Source organism: Megalobrama amblycephala, linkage group LG20 (genome assembly GCF_018812025.1).
Source record: "Megalobrama amblycephala isolate DHTTF-2021 linkage group LG20, ASM1881202v1, whole genome shotgun sequence".
NCBI lineage: Eukaryota > Metazoa > Chordata > Actinopteri > Cypriniformes > Xenocyprididae > Megalobrama > Megalobrama amblycephala.
In genome coordinates this window covers 25564833-25581369 of record NC_063063.1, presented here as the reverse complement: position 1 = coordinate 25581369, position 16537 = coordinate 25564833, and the positions used below count along the sequence as shown (strand labels likewise).

Sequence of the window (16537 nt, the reverse complement as noted above, 5' to 3'; positions counted from 1 at the left end):
TTAAAAAAATCTATGGGGTATTTTGAGCTGAAACTTCACAGACACATTCAGGGGACACCTTAGACTTATATTACATCTTTTAAAAAAAAGTTCTAGGGCACCTTTGATCGGAGCTTTACAAATCGAATCAGTGACTCGGATCTCCTATCAAAAGGCTAAACTGCTGAAATCACGTGAATTTGGCGCTCCAATTCACTGATTCGATTCGTAAAGCTCCGAAGCAGTGTTTTGAAATCGCCCATCACTACATTGTTGAAAAGTCATTATTTTGGGGTTTTTTGGCCTTTATGGGTCTTGAAAGAGGAAATGACATTGCTGGCTGTGCAGGCCTCACTGAGCCATCGGATATAATCAAAATATCTTAATTTGTGTTCCGAAGATGAATGATGGTCTTACACGTGTAGAACGACATGAGGGTGAGCAATAAATTACATTATTTTAATTTTTGGGTGAATTAACCCTTTAACTAAGTAAAAGAAAAAAAAGGGCAAAATGAAGAAGTCTAAATAATTTTCAGTGGTACAACAAAAATCTCCATTTAATCTCATTTTTGTCTAATAGACACGATTGGCACACTAAAGAGGCCTAATCTGTGATTTCCTTTAACCAGTTGAATGTACACCTAGTGCTCCGTCTGTCCTTTTTCCTCACACACACACATGTATTTCATTCCTGTCTCACCCCTGAGGGCAGCCAGAAGACTATTTGGCCTGGTAATACATCATCTCAGTTTGAAAGAAACTCCACGCAGGCGGCTAATGAGGCAAAATGAGACTGATTAGCCAACAAACCTTAAAGTCACTGACAGGGCAGCCAGGCAGTCACACTGAGACAGAGCAAACACAACTGATAAAACACTGTTCATTCTCCATCTATTTCTTAGTTTCCCACCAGTCCCTGTCTCACACACACACATGAAACATCTTTGTTAAAGTGCATGAAGTATTTTCAAGATGTCATTTTCCCTGAATACCTGCTCTGTTCTTCATAACATCATCCGTTTCCATGATCCCGCTCCCTTACATCCACTGACAGGTATGTTCCAGTCGTGTGCGCTGCAGTTGATGGAGAATACGGGCTGACCCCTCCATGCACCGGCATAGAGCTACGGCGGTGGTGACATCAGATGATCCTTGCGTGGAGTGCACATCGCTCCGGTTTCATCAGCCGGCTGATATGCGGCTCTGCCATTGACCTGGGGCAGGTAATGCTTCGCTAATTGGCAGGGAATGACTAAATGCCATGTTGATTACTGACAGTTCACATTGGCCTGCGTCTTCTCCAGACAGTCTGTGTTAGCTGGTGGCTAGCACATGATTAAGTACATGGATGGGGATGTGCACCTTTGCACACACACACACGCTCCAGGTCATCGCGAGGACAGCGAGCCATTCCTGCTGGTCATCTTCAGTTCAGATTGTGGGCCATTGACAGACCTGTCAGCAAGAGAGAGGGTCACATGGAGTGTATGTGAGTGTGCATTTGTTTTAAGGTGGTTGTCTATGATTATCTCAGGTCACATCAGAAGCTGCCATGAATTCATGGCTAAAGATTCAGTTAGTGGTAAGGAAGCTGGCAATATATTTTCATATTTGTATGCGCATCATATAGAGCTGGAGAAAAATGAGAATCACAATATTTTGGATTCAAATAGAGATCACGATTATGAATATACAACTAAACAAAATAACATGTAATTTACTTGAGGTTCTGACAAAATATTAATTGATGGAATTAATTTGAATGAATTCATTAAGAAAATGGTTTTGAATGACTTCAATGAATGAATTAATAAAAACTTGTTTCATTACTGGATGAATCAGTGTTTTTCGAATCAAATCAAATCTTTTGAATGAATGATTCAATGACAAATTCATTTTTTAACAGTCACTTGTCACCACCTAATGGCATCAGATGTAATTGATACAACCGTTATTTGAAGCGCCATGTTAGATTTAAAAAGTGATTTGCTCTATTTTGATCACTATTGTAGACATCAGTGTTTACAGCCTAACTTTAAACTTTAATCTTAGTACTTATGTGATCATTTGAATATTTGTAACACAGAGATAACAACGGTGTGGTTCAAAACTGCTGGCTCAGCGCGGCAGCACGAACACAGATTTGAATGTTCCGGTATGATTTTGTCAAAGGAAATCCAACATGGCGGCCACGTACAACTAGTCAATAGACACGGGCGAATCGTTGTCATTAATAAAATAAGATCGTGTGAGTGTTTGAATCGAGATTGCAATCTTTTTACGATTAAGCGTGCAGCACTAGTATCATATAAAAACAAAAAATCTCATTATATTTTCATTTGCTCATTTAAAAAATACTGTGTGGTTTCAACCCAAATTTGAAAATTAATTTAAAAATTTAACCCAACGGCTGGGTTTGTCCATTTTTGACGCGAAAAATGGGTTAATTGGGCATTTTTTAGAGTGTTGGGTCAGCAAGATTTGTTTTTTTATTATTATTATTTGATCAAAACAGTAATATTGTGAAATATTATTACAATATAAAATAACTGTTTTATTTTTAGATATTTTAACATGTTATTTATTCCTGTGATGTTAAAACTGAATTTTCAGCATCATTACTCTAGTCTTTAATGTCCCATGATCCTTCAGAAATCATTCTAATATACTGATTTGATGCTCAAGTAACATTTCTTATTATTATCAATGTTGAAAACAGTTGTGCTGCTTAATATTTCTGTGTAATATAAACTGTGATATATTATTTTAATAATTAGCAAGTTGAAAAGAACAGTATTTATTTGAAATAGAAATATTATTAATATGTTGATCTATTTTATGCATCCTTGCTGAAAAAAAATTCGTCATTTCTTTACAAAAAATCTTATTGACCCCATACTTTTGAATGACTTGGAGTGTATGTGTGCCATGTGACTGACAGACATATCTCCAAATGGACAATTCAGGAGTCGACGGGAGAGAAAGCGGGCAGGAAATTGGACATGACATTAGCTAGTAGCAGGTTCAGAGTCCAGGTGGGATGCTGATATTCCAGTGTTTTCTCTGAAAATCCTGCTGTTCCAACACATGTTTTGCTAATAAAGACACTCAGAAATGTCTTGTGGTTTAACAAAGCATTGGTGCACTACAAAAACTGGAGACACTAATACATCCAGACAATAAATTATTGGTCACCAATAACCCAAACCTCAAGTGTGATGGTGTATTATGAGTTTAGCCATCAGGCACTCCTCCCCATTTCTTTCAGGATCAATCCTGAACATTATTAGTCTTTTAATATATTTACTCGATACAACAGAAGCCATATAAAGTTCAATCAATACAACGAGACAATCATTCTCAAAAATTTTAAATTTCCTCTCATTTCTAACCCCTTTTCCAGCATGTTTTGATGTTTTGACGTGTCTATCCTGTAGGTCTAAGTACAAACACAGTGTTAGGGGGTTGAGATGTGCATAATCAGACTCAAGGGACTATGAGGGATGGTGGTAAGCTCAGATTGCTTCTCACATGTGTCTGTGTTGTCGGGGGAGGGTTATCTCTTCCTATACCCTCATCCCTGTCTCTGACAGACTACCAGTGCATTTGGGTGTTCATGGAGACAGTCCTAGTCCTGGCAAACTGACTTTGACACAAACAGTATGATATTGCACAATCAGATGGTCATTATTACAAAATAAATCTTGACAAAGTGATGACGACCCCAGCATGAAGCTACCAGCTACTTTACAAATAATTAAATGGATAAAATATTGATTTCATATGATTACTAAGTTGCCGCTAACTAACAATTTAAGAAATCAACTGCCAGCTGTGAATTATTTAGTTTAGTCAATACGAACTGATGACAAAATTTAACATTTTTAAGAGTGGGTTATTTCATACGGAAGAGGATTAGGGCCAAGCAATAATAAAAAAATAAAACCATCTCAAGATTAAAGTTGTTAAATTTCGAGAAAAAACTCGTTAAATTTCAAGAAAAAAGTCGAGATAAAATGTTGAGAATAAACTCATTAAATTACGAGAAAAAACTCGTTAAATTTTGAGAAAAAAGTCGAGATAAAATGTTGAAAATAAAGTCGAGAAAAAAGTCATTAAATTACGAGAACAAATTCGTTAAATTCTGAGAAAAAAAATTTATGTTGAGAATAAAGTCATTAAACTATGAGAATAAAGTCATTAAATTACAAAAAGAAGTCGTTAAATTATGAGAACAAATTCGTAAATTTAACGTCATTTTTCTCAGAATTTAACAAATTTGTTCTCGTAATTTAACAACTTTTTTCTCGTAATTTAATGACTTTATTCTCATAATTTAATGAATTTATTCTCAACATTTTATCTCGAATTTTTTCTCGAAATTTAACGTCATTTTTCTCAGAATTTAACAAATTTGTTCTTGTAATTTAACAACTTTTTTCTCGTAATTTAATGACTTTATTCTCAACATTTTATCTCAACTTTTTCTCTAAATTTAACGTAATTTTTCTCAGAATTTAACAAATTTGTTCTCGTAATTTAACGACTTTTTCCTCGTAATTTAATGACTTTATTCTCAACATTTTATCTCAACTTTTTTCTCGAAATTTAACGACTTTTTTCTCGTAATCGAACAAGTTTATTCTCAACATTTTATCTCGACTTTTTTCTCGAAATTTAACACGTTTTTTTCTCGTAATTTAAAGAGTTTATTCTCAACATTTTATCTCGAAATTTAACGATTTTTTTCTCGAAATTTAACAACTTTAATCTTGAGATGGTTTTATTTTTTTTTATTATTGCTTTTTATTATTGCTTGGCCCTAATCCTCTTCTGTAATTTCATGATGAATTTGATTAGTGACCTAGAAGTGCAAATTCTCAAATATTTCTTTTATCGTGTCATAACTCTTGTCATATATCTTGTCATGTCATATCTATATTAGATGTATATTGCAACAATGTATACATACTATATTATAAATAAATAGCAGTTTCCACAATTTTGAGATCACAATATAACAATTTGATTAAAATATATATATATATATATTATATAATATAATATTAGGTCACATGGCCAATGTAAAAAATCTCAAATATTTGTTTTTTGTCTTAACTTTGTATCAACATCAGATAAATTTCAATAATATTTTATAGATATAAATATACAACAAAAAGATACTAACTACTTAAAAAAAAAAGAAAAGGAATGGATATGAAATATTGAGTCAGAAGTTGTGAATTATTCAGTTTAGTCTACCTGATCTCAAAAGAAAATGTAACTATTTTACCAGGTAACTATTGCATATAAATTTGTAAGTTGTGATTCGTATTGGGACTTTTAGAAAAAAAAAACAATTATGAAGGTCCGCCTCTAAACCTAACTCTCAGTGGGGTATAAGAAGATCATAGGAAAACGTATAAATTAGAATTGTACGAATTCATATGAATTTGCCAAAATGTAAAATAGTTAAGAATTACCATGGGAGTGTGTTGGTTTAGTGGCCATTATACAAAAATATCTGACCTCAGAATGACATGATCGACTGATCAGAATCAAGTATTCCAGAATATTTTCACAATTACTACAAGCGTAGCCTAAAACAAAGAAGTTAAGATACATGTTTAAAGCGCAGCTAGAGAAATTCAGAGTTTATACACACAGCTAATTCAAACATGTAATGCAAGGAAACCGAAAGCTATACACATAGAAAAAAGAACAAAGAACTTTGTAACACACGCAAGCACACACTCTGTTAGTCTCTGAGCTTCTCTCTATTTGAGCAATACATGAACTCTCATGCCTTGTTGAACACTGTGGTGGGGAGTCTTGCAGACCGCAGCACACAGACAGGCCTCATACTGGGCAATATTACAAGGTATAGACCCAGAGTACCACTCAAACACCCCAGGACACACACACACATCTCCAGACTGATCGATACCTGCTTGCAGTCCAGCACTGATGTGATCTATCAGAGCCGTGATGGAAGTCAGTCTCTTGTTTCCTCATGTCAACACACACTAATGAGATCCAGGTTCACTCATTCAGCCTGAATATATTGTCACAAGACTATTATATGTGTGTATCTGTGAAAAAGAGAGTTAGATATAAGCCACTGAACCACTAGATATCTATACCAGATGTATAATACAATATACAATATATGTATAATACAAAATTTTGAGACCACAATTTTGAGCAGTATAACAATTTGATGTAAAAAAAATTATTTCCTAAACAAATATATATATTATATCATATTAATACATTATATTATATTATATTATATTATATTATATTATATTATATTATATTATACAGGAGTTCACATGGTCAATGTCTCAATAGTTCATATGACACAGAACATATTTCAAACAAATATTTTATGACAAAAATATCTCAAAATATTTGCTCTATGTAATAACTTTCTATTTATTTCCCCATATATATATATATATATATATATATATATATATATATATATATATATATATATATACATATGTGTGTGTGTGTGCGCGTGTATAATAAAATATAATAAAACAAATTTAAGACCACAATTTTGAGCAGCATATAAATTCGTTTTAAAAAATAGAAAAAATAATGAAGTAATATAAATTTCACATATTATGTCATAAAGAGGTCAGTGTCGGAAATTTGATTAGTGACCTAGAAATAGTACAAAATCTCAAATATTTATTGTATGCCTATGCCATAACTTCTCTAAAACGCCTATTTTCAGGTTTAAATGAAAAAAAAAAAGAAGACATTTTTAATCTGGTCTCAGACTTTTGGATCCACCAGTATATACACACACATTCCAATCATAACCTTCAATATTACACACGTGAAAGTATCTGATCATCTCACCTTTTAATCCAACCCCTACCATACGCATTTAATGAAAATCTGATAAAAATTTATGAGGTCATCACCCTGCCTTATCTTCCTTTTATAAAAAGAATTAAAAACTTTTATCTTTAATTAAAAGGTTAGTTATTACCTAGGAAGGATTTGAGACAAAAATGTAATTTAGTCTAACATATGTGTGCGTTTGAACTTATTTGCTCTTTGCCAGCACTGACTGCATCCCTGAGCTTTAAGCATGTTTTAACACTGCTCTAATGGAAATTGTGCAAACACTTTAGTAATTGTATCTCAGATGCAACAGACAGCCAAAAAGAGACACTTAGTCTAGAACGAGCTCACTGATGAAGGCCTGTAAAGTAAATATTGGTGCCGAGATTGAAGCGTCTGCCTAATGGAGACGATTTTTATGACCTCTCCTAAAGGGCCGGGGCAAGATGAGGGTCTTCCCTCTCTGTCTCTCCCTCTCTGTCTCAGATCAAAGCAATAGCTTGGCTGGTCTCCGGGGTCTCATTGCTCTTCCAGAGTTGAAGCAGCGCACGGTGGCTCTGATTGCGGTTAGTGGCGCTGGAGGGGGGAGCAGATAAAGGGGATCTATCTTTCTAGCGCCCCAGGATCAGCTTCATCACCTGGGCATCAATACGTCCCATCAGACCCTCTGTCACTGTGGCTCATTTGAATGCACTTGATGTGGGAAAGCTGGAAGGCAGATTGGAGATAGTCATGAAACAGTAGGATATTACGTGAATATCATAAAAAACCCCAATACTTGATTCAGAACTTTAATGTCTTGAGTCCCGTAGCCTGCTTTGTCCCAGTATCCAAGAATCAGATTTTCTTTGGATATTTTCCAGTCTTGAAAACTAATGAGAAAAGACAGAATACTAACTGTTAATTACTGCCAGTGCCACAGAAATCTCCTCGAGGAGTAAAATGGAAACAAACATCACATTTAATATGCTACATATAATTTGTGGTATAAAATAAATGGAAAGAAACATCACATCATATTTGTTGGGCTTACAGATGCTGGTAGCTGACAGTTTTCATTAGAGAGAAGACAGACGCGTAGACAGACAGGGAAGCAGGGGAGACGAAGGAAAATCTCAGAAGTCTCTGCATACTGTTAAAGTTGACAAAACCATAAAAAGCCATACAAAGGGATCACAATGGCTTAATAATGGTCATAAAACAACCGTTTCCATGTGGTCTGAAGTCTTGTAAGCAGGTTATCTGGATGTTGGGCTGTCTGAGGGGTGAAGAGGGCTCCTGGCTCTATTGTTAAACTGCCTGAAGGAGGTTGGGAGGAAAAATCAGCTCGGAGACCAACGCATTTGATTAGCGACAGAGACAGACGGCGCATCCAGACCTCTGCTGTCCCTCACCCACGCTGTCAATCATATAACATTCACGTGCATGCACAGCATTTGTTTTAACATGAGCACATGCAACGTAAACTGAAGAGCTAGCCTGCTTTATCATGTTAACTCTATACAATTCTCAAACAGCAACTGATGAGGTAAGCAAACGTCTGTTCCTGTGACAGACTGGGCCTAGTATGTGGGAGCGGTCTGTCATCCATGGTGACAGATTGACAGGTGAAGAGCCCATAACCAGACCAGACAGTACTGATCATGGAAAACAGCCAATAACACTCTGCAGTGCTTCTTAATGGGTGGGTCATGACACAAAAATGGGTCACAGGTCTGTTTTGTCTGGAGACATCAAGGAATACACACACAAACACAAATACGCACACACACACTACTGTTTAAAAGTTCGGGTCGGCACGATTTTTTTATGTTTTTGAAAGAAGTCTCTTATGCTCACCAAGGCTACATTTATTTGATCAAAAATACAGCAAAACAATATGGAGCCCCTAAAGGGACATGGTGGTGGGAAGAAAAAAAAAAAAAAAAAGAGATTGGGAGGTAAAAATATATTTCAAAACTTTTGCTGTCACTGGCAAAACATTTGCGTTCCCCCAAGAAACTTTTTGTTTGCTTGCAATGAACGCAAACATAATTTTTCTACCCATCTCATATTTTCTTTTAACACCATGTCCCTTTAGGGGCTCTGTAAATATTGTGAAATGTTATTATAATTTAAAACAACTTTTTTTTTCTAATTTTGTATATCTTAAAACTTTTTTCCTGTGACAGCAAAGCTGAATGTTCAGTAACCGCAAAGACTATAGATATAGAAGGACGGTTCACCCCTATTAGTTATGAATATGAGAAACTGCAATGCGCAATATGGCAGAATATGTCCCGCCTTCTAAGTAAAAGAGCCAATCGCTGATTGATAAAGTCATTGCTTCACTGCAGCTGCCGTTAGAGGCTCCGGTTCCCATATAAACCTGAGATTCGCGCTTAGGACTGCACATGCTATTTGAGCATAAGGCCGTGTGTCCGCCAAAGCTTTTTTTCCAGTGGCTAGCATAGGCCTACATTTCCATATGTTTTCAATGGGAGCGCTACGTTTTTTAAATGGCAGGAGCGTAACGAGGGTCTTTTTCACACTGAAGCGTAGCGCGCGTGCCGTTTTTTACCGGTCAACTAGAGTTGAAGAATGTTCAACTTTGAGTAAAATCAAAGTCCCTTTAAGACAAGTCATTGCACTTGGCGGCCATCTTTGAAACGCCTCTCGGGTATCCTGGGCATCATGCAATCTCTTTGAATGGGGAAACATCAAATTCTCCAAAACTGTTCGCCAACCTTACGATTAAATTTCATATTTGAAATCAACAATGAAACCTAACAACAACCGGCTCATAAATTTAGTTTCTGAACGCTCGAATCATGACAAAAAAACTGTATTTTTCAGGCTGGATCAAGCTAATGCGCACGCGCAGACCTAAATGTGCGTCTCTTCGGAGGCGCACGTCTGACTGTTTCTATAGAAACCGGTGATTCTAACGGCCGCTGAAGTGACGCGAAGACTTTACCCATCGGCGATTGGCTCTTATTTAGAAGGCGGGACTTATTCCACCATATTGCGCGTTACACTTTCTCCCATTCAAAACAATAGAGTGCCCCAGAGATGACGCGTTTTTGTAGGCCAACCCGGAAGTTAGCGGCGCACGGGTTCCCTCGGTTGAAAGCCTATGCATTTTTCCCATAGACTTTTGGAAAATCGCAGAAAATAAGCTCTGTGTTTAACAAAGGGTTATGACACTTACACGTTTTGTCTATCAAGATAATCTTTACAAGTGAACACAACATTTATAGATTTTGAAGCCTAAATAAAGTCGTCAGATATAAAAGGCTAACAGTAGGCTATAAACGGACTACAGCACACCATGGTCGCAGATCAACGTCGTCACCACCAAGCTTCCTCAAACTTTATTTAGAAAACAACTTTATTTAAAAACATGTTCGCTGATTATGATCTGCGCTGTTATTAATACTTATCCACTTTTTCATGAGAAATGCTGTCCAAATGTCCCGTTTTTAATGATGACGTCTAAAGTCCCCGCCAAAGGAAGTAGTCCCTTTTAGCAATTTGTTAGCAACCGCCGATTTTAAGACACAGTAAAAGTTTAAAAAAATCACAAGTGGGTTATAACTGGTGTGTTTTATGTCATAGATCAAAACGTGAAAGTATTTAGAGGCTTTGTTAACCACAGACCTTATTTCAGGCAATTTAGCAAAAACCCATTCAAAAAACCCATAGACTTTACGCCGTTGGAACCGGAAGTCCTAAAATGCTAACTCGCTTCCGGGTTTTGCCTACAAAAATGCGTCATTCCTGAGGCACTCTATACGAGTGACACGTCTTGTGTTATTCTATAGTCTTTGGTAAAATGCTACGCTCATCATTGTCACTTTTTAGCCAGCCGTCCAATCAGAGTGGAGGAGGGGTGAGACAAATACAACACCGACCAACTGTCACAACATTCTTGCTGTACAACAACGTCAACAAACAGAGAACAGAACAAAATGGATGAGAAATTAATATTGCTGGTCTTCGATCATACACAGCAAGTACTCTACATTGTGTCGACATTTTTAGTCTGGAACAAAGTATCTGCGAAATCAGTTACAAGTAACGGTGCCGTGGATATCCCGTATCATAGCAACAAAGCGTCTCAACTGAAAAAAACAAACAAACAAAAAAACACTGCTCTGCCGGAGCACTCTCAAACACGCTAGGCGTTTCCAGCAGAGCGCCGAGCATTTTCAGTTAGCTAAAAACACTTTGGTGGACATACATGAAACAACATTTATGGGATAGTTCTTGTTAGATTTTGTTGCTGATTTGAAATATGTTATTTAATTGTGAGTTCGCCAAGCCATTTTTGAGATTTCAGGATTTCCCCCATTCAAATAGAAAGGACTTAGTCTTGGATGCCCGAAATAGCTGCCCGGAGGCGTTGCAAATATGGCCGCCGAGTGAACAGACTTTCCATGACTTTGGCAACCATTACTCCAGTCTTCAGTGTCACATGATTTGTCAGAAATCATTTTAATATGCTGATTTGCTGCTCAAGAAACATTTCAACATCGTTGTTGATAACTGCTTAATATTTTTGTGAAAACAATGAATTTATTATCAGGATTTGTCAAAAGTTGTTCAAAAGAACATTATAAATGTCTTTACTGTGACTTTAGATCAATTTAATGCATCCTGCTGACTTTTGAGTAGTACTTTATCTCACACATTTTCAATCTTCAATGTTTCACATTATAGCAGTCTTCCGTGGCGAATCTAAATGGTCATTATAGTGCTTACCTCCTCATGTCTTTCTCTTTTCTTCCATGTTCAGATGGGATAAGTGCAAATTGCTCCGTTTGGCCTGAATCTGCCATTCCATTACCCTTCCGCCCCTCCGGGAATGGACATATCCATGCTCCCTATGACCCCTGACCTTTCTCCATCAGGACATGGGGGTGAAACACGGGGGTCTCTTTATGGTCACCCTGACTCTGAGGTCCATAGGGATGTCACCCTGAGATGTTCTTCTACTGATGTTTTTCATGGCTTTTCTCTGGAGACCTGCAACAAATCGTGGTAAACTAATGGTATATTCGTTTTTTAATGACAACAGCTGGAATGTGGGAGTAAAATACCATGACTTATAATTACTACAAGAGAAATGTTCGTTCTCTATTTTTAACAGGAGATTTTTCTTGTCTATTCACATAAACATTGCATAAATTTGAATTAGTTGTAAGACTGATAAACCATATATGGACTTTTTTTTATAAAACAGCATGAGATCTTTTGCATGACCCTTCACTAATCTTGAGATGCTGATAAACTCATTTAGTAAAGGAATAGCTGGAAATTCAACATGGTCTGATTTATTGTCAGGCCAGCAGTAGATCATGCTAACATTTTTGTGTCTCCTCATTGGTAAATGATTCTACTGGATGCGGCTGGTGGTCGAAGAGCTCAAGCCAAAGAGCCACTGATTTACCGACGACTCATTGGGTAAATGCTTGAGCAGATCATCTGGTTAGGTTCACATTATTCTCACAGTAAGATGGCAAACAGAAGTAAGCCCATTTCCTGAAAATCAATACCAACGTATACGGCAAACTGAGAAGAAAAAAAAAAACCCTGAATAACATTAAGACATGGCTCAGTAACTTGGGGATTACTCAATATTTGTCCTGTGAAATACATTGCTTGAGGGCACAAGAAACAAAGGAAAATAGTTAATAAACAGTAAGAATTGTTTTCCAATTGTGCAAAAATCAAGACATGAAGCATTAGTATGTCATTTAAAATTTCACTAATATGTCAGGCAATATTCTTTCTTTGCTAACTCGCCCTTTCTTATCCAGATCTAACAGAGGCCCAGTTTACACCTGGTATTAAGATGCGATTTGATCGATCGGATCACAAGTGGACGATGCTAAATACAGGTGTAAATGGGGTCTAAGAAGTTTTGAGCTTGTCCACTTTCGACCACTTCCAGAGGTAGTCAAAAATGCATTTGACTGAATTGCTTTCAGAGTGTAGACGCTCATGTTGTCGAATGTGTTTGAAACGCCACAAAAGACCACCCACTCTCCACCTACTGACCTGATACATGAACATTATAGTAAGTGCGCTAACCAGATGGGATTTAAACTTTGTTGGCTGAAAACCCAAGCTTGGTTTGAAGACAAAATAAAACATACCAAGCACAATGTTCTCTCACCATTCCTGATTTTTAACAAGTTTGTTTTTCTGTCGTCTAGGGTCACAGTCACATTGTGTGAGCTTATTTTGCCCATTAGATTGAAAGATCTGAAAAAGCCCATACATTCACCCGCCCATAGACCCTCTCCTCGAAGAAATCAGGACAGATTTCTCAGATGCTCCTGGCTTCCTTTCCAGAAGAGCAAAGCTTCAGTTGCTCATCAACAACAAACCTGGAGAATCTCACACAGCAAAAATGGTATGGTAACTGTGCAAATGGTAAATGGTAACGGTGTTCAGCCTTACATTGTTCAAACCGGAGTCGGACACTGATGGAGAGACTCAGGACGAAGTTACAACTGAATGGTTAGTGGATAATTTTACATAATTGCTGTGGAGTTGAATCAACTCAACGTCACGTTAATCTTTTTTGCAAATCCAGCATTGAATTGACCCTCGTTTGTGAAGCAGTCCGACTTAAAATGACGGCATGACAACAACACTCTTCTACAACAACTCTTCCTCATCTCTAAAGCAGCCCAACATGGCCTCACCCTCTTTGTTGCGTGTTTCGAGGCGGGGTTTATGTAAATTTTGGGGTTTGTGATGTCACTAACCCGGGAAGAAGCTTGTTGTAGTCCCTACCAGCCATTTGTTGTAGTCCTTAAAAAGCGATTTCTGTACAAGAAAATATCTCCTTTTGCATTGAACTTTGAGCATCATAACTTTGCAGACGTTGTTTATGCTCTAACAGCAACATTACACAATAACTAAAGTTAAAAAAGTGAAATCATAATCAAGCACTCCTATAATACCAGGTGTAAAACTCCTATAGGGCCAGAGAGTAAAAGCTTGACAAAATGAATACATTACCCTAAGAATGCTGTATTTAACATCAAGAAGGGTTTCTGTCTCCACAAACATTCAAGGATTTAATGCATTCAAGTAATATAGAGTGGCCCCAAAAACACTTTTGGACACTTAAATCACACAAATGTCTTTCAATTCATTAGATATAAAACACCAAACCAAGAGGCATCACTAAAGAAATTATGCTAGAGTTTTTCCACAGAACTAACTTTTCTGAGACATTCTTGAATTATTTTTAACCATGGAAGTATGACCTCATATTTGAACAATATATTTATTATAACTGTGGCTTAAGTGTCCAAATACTTTTTGGGGCCACTGTATATTTGTGAAAGTAAAATGATCTGAATTAAAGAGGGGAAAAATTGAACCAGTACAGGTGAGTAATAGAGATGGAATAGAACCTTAGAGCTGTGGAGTGAGTTCACTGAGCAGAAACACATTAAGATCGAAGTGAGGAAAACTTTTTCATTCCAAACTCTTCTATAACTATAAATACGATACTAGCAAATTCTCTGACTGATCTACAATGAGCCTGGGATCTCTCAGCCTATACTAGAGAGACCCTCAATTCTGAGTTCGTTTTCCCTCTTAATGAAAGCTTTCCTATACTAACATCTAACAGATGAAAGTCCACCCTTTTTCATATTTCTCTCTGATTGCAGTAATAGCCTTATTTATGAGTGTCCATTCCAACTGAAGCACAGATCTCAGGCCAGGCGGACCTGGAAGCGTGATGGAAATTAATCTAGTAATCTTAAGATCCTTTCCTCATTTTTCAAAAACTACCCCAATTCATCACTAAAATCAATGACTTAGATCGGATCGTGCCAGGTCGTTAGGTAAGGCGTGATTAGACTGGAAAAATCAAGGCCAAAAACGTCCCAGACGTCAAAGAAACTCTTGTGAACGCACAGAGGAAACAGCTATTGTTAATACAACATGTTGTAATAGCAACACATGTAATTTGAGTTTAAGAAATGTTACCTTTGGGAATTCCCTTAGCTACTGTTCAGTTAGCGTAATTATGAATGGCGTGTTATTCTGCTAATATCTCTAACACATGCGCTCTAAAGAGGGAACTGAGCACAATGGATCAAAGTCCTCATCAATAGAGGCCCACAACCGGATCCAGAAGCCCCCTCAAAGCTTACCAGCATCCAGGCCTCTCGCCCACCTTCCCATCCCTGATTAAAACAGAGATGGGGCCCCTGAATTCAGCACATGGGGGCGATTACAAGGAAACGTTCAACAGGGTAATTATCGGCAACTAAAACTAAATGAATCATTGTCATCAAAATAAGTATAAAAACATAAAATATGTCATAAAAGCTAAAAACTCATTTAAAAATTCAGAGGCTTTCAGCAGCTTGGCTTACTCATGGTAGCCCAAACACACTAATTAATTTAGAAGGTTAAATAAATGTGGCTTTTTGGGTGTGCTAGCAGTCAGAGGCAAAGATTGGTGTATTTTTCAAAAAGAGGAAAACTACTTTGACTGGTGGCATGTTGGAGCAATGGTCTGTTGCTTTTTTTGTGACCCATTAAATGTTTTACAAAACATCTCCTTTTAGTTGGCATGTCTACTGCAGTTATCCAGGTAGCTGCCCTTGATTACAAGGACAGATGCATCCCAATTAGCATGCCAGTCCGATTAACACGACCACCTGTACTCGAGAAAGCAGGGCAATACACCCCTGACTGATTCTGTGAATGGGCTTTAAAAACCTGGTCCAAATGATGAGTCATCCTGCAGCTTCATCCAGTTCAGCTCACATCCCGCTGCAATCAAGAACATTGAAACCTAAAGAGCCGGGAAGCACTTGGGAACAACTGCTTCCATGAATCCCTGCAGTGAAGTGCAGTGGCCAAATTAATCTCTTCATCTTCTCTCTGGACATCTCTCATCCTCCACTGTCATAAACTTGGCAGCTCTAAAGATTTACAATCACATCTTCCTCTCTCTCCCATGCTGCTTTTGAGTCTAATTACTTTAATGTTTAAGCCTCGGCCATCTTTTTAGACACAAATGTTCTTAGTTCCATGAACCAAACGCCAGAAGAGGCTAAGAATAACACCCCTCATCCTACGTTTTTTGAAGGGATGATGTGTGTCCTTGCATCATGGATTTACTTCAAGCTATACAATAATGAAGTAATTTTCCTTCGAAAGTCTTGCATCTTTCGAGATCAGCTGGCAAACTTAGCCTATGAGCTACTTAAGTCTCGTTTTAGCCACAAATAAACCTTGCTAAATGATCGATGACATGTCAAAATTTCAGGGACTATTAAACTCAAATGCAGCACATAAATGGAGATGTCTTGTGCAAAGACTAGGAATGGGAATAAATGGTGATGTTAAGCTGGTGACCACCCAAAAATGGCTACTTATTTGACTTCATTTGGCCTCAAAGATTGATCTATGTGAACCCACCTGGTTTGATGAGTTTACAGTGGTTTTAGCAGTCTTTTTTTTTCTCTCTCCAAACCATTCTCCAGAACACGTCCTTGGGCTGTCACTGTTCTTCACAGGGTGGATTTTTCCTAAGCTGCAATATTTCCATGTGATTCCTATGTGCCAAGAATGAGAAAATATCAGTGACATCAAACTCTTTATGACAAGATTTGTAAAGTAAATGGGTATGCTCAGTTTCAAGGACAGTTTTATTGCCACCACCCAAA

At 37.3% G+C, this 16537-nt stretch overlaps 1 long non-coding RNA gene across 2 annotated transcripts in view; it reads right to left on the bottom strand.

Moving 5' to 3' along the window:
- Positions 1-418: 418 nt before the first annotated feature.
- Positions 419-16537, bottom strand: part of LOC125255418 — a 41905-nt gene continuing 25786 nt past the window's right edge. For both annotated transcript variants that reach the window (XR_007181892.1, XR_007181893.1), the window contains 5 exons: positions 16290-16426; positions 11589-11852; positions 7269-8144; positions 5929-6073; positions 419-1436 (listed from right to left, as the gene is read on the bottom strand). This is a non-coding gene — a long non-coding RNA (uncharacterized LOC125255418). The remainder of the gene's footprint in view (positions 1437-5928; positions 6074-7268; positions 8145-11588; positions 11853-16289; positions 16427-16537) is intronic.